Raw genomic sequence first — 1098 nt, 5'->3', positions numbered from 1 at the left:
TATATATATATGCTATTCTACTCCTCTAATATCACCGATTATTAAAATTTACAGGAATTTACAAGACCATGAGCAGACATTTATTACATAAATACATTTATATATTCCTTATGTTATATTTTTTACATTACATTATTTTGGCTCACAATGACATGCTAAATATTCAAGTATTTTTTTTTTATCAACATCTTTGATTCTAATGGCGTACCTGCTAAACCGGAAAGGGTGAAGGGTGACAAAGAGTCGAACAACGAATACGTGTTTTGCTAACGAGAAACCGTTGTCATTCCACCCGTATCCCTCGTAGAATGCGGGCGGAAGAACTCGGAAGATCCTCCCGGAGAACATCCATTTCCACGGCGTTAGAGTCCGTGAAAGTGGGTGACGCCAGTTTCTCGAAGATATCTGCGATATCCGCGTGGGAAAAGCTCAGGAGCAACCCTCGTGATTTCCGGGGACTTGCTTTCCTTTACCATCACCGGGAGAAGGTTGCTTTCCCGATGGTGCTTTCAATGCGATGGGCACAAGTTCTGTACTCGCGGAAAATCGTAATACAATGTTGTCTACAACAAGGCGAACGCGCGGACTCTTCCTTCGATATATTTTTTGAATTTATTGTATATTTATTGCGAAAAAATTGTTAACGCCAGCACACATAAATAGGTGACGAATGTATCTTTCTCCGCTTGCAGACCGTTCGAACGTTCCGCTTATGCGCACGACAGATTAATGCTCTCGGGACGTTACGTTGCATGTGGCATGTTTTATAGGCCATTGTGGACTAAATTGATACTCGAACCGACAGATGCAATAATAATAATAAGAAGAAAGCGTGAGATATAGTTCTTATAATAAAATAATATTATTTATTCATAACAAACAAGTATTTTTTTTATGGAAAATAAGAAATGTATGTCGTATAAAGTTACATGTTTATAAATACACAATAACAAAAAGTTTTAAAGTAATTGTAATAATATTTAAAAATATGATACCATATAAATTAAAAAAGAATCCTATAATCGGTTAAGAAGCAGATCTACATGCTTAATAATATTCCTATGTAAAATTTTAAATATAGTATAGTTTTTAGTTTCA

This window comes from Atta colombica, unplaced genomic scaffold, assembly GCF_001594045.1.
Source record: "Atta colombica isolate Treedump-2 unplaced genomic scaffold, Acol1.0 scaffold9, whole genome shotgun sequence".
NCBI lineage: Eukaryota > Metazoa > Arthropoda > Insecta > Hymenoptera > Formicidae > Atta > Atta colombica.
The sequence above is the reverse complement of the archived record's forward strand: the minus strand, read 5'-3'. Positions refer to the sequence as shown.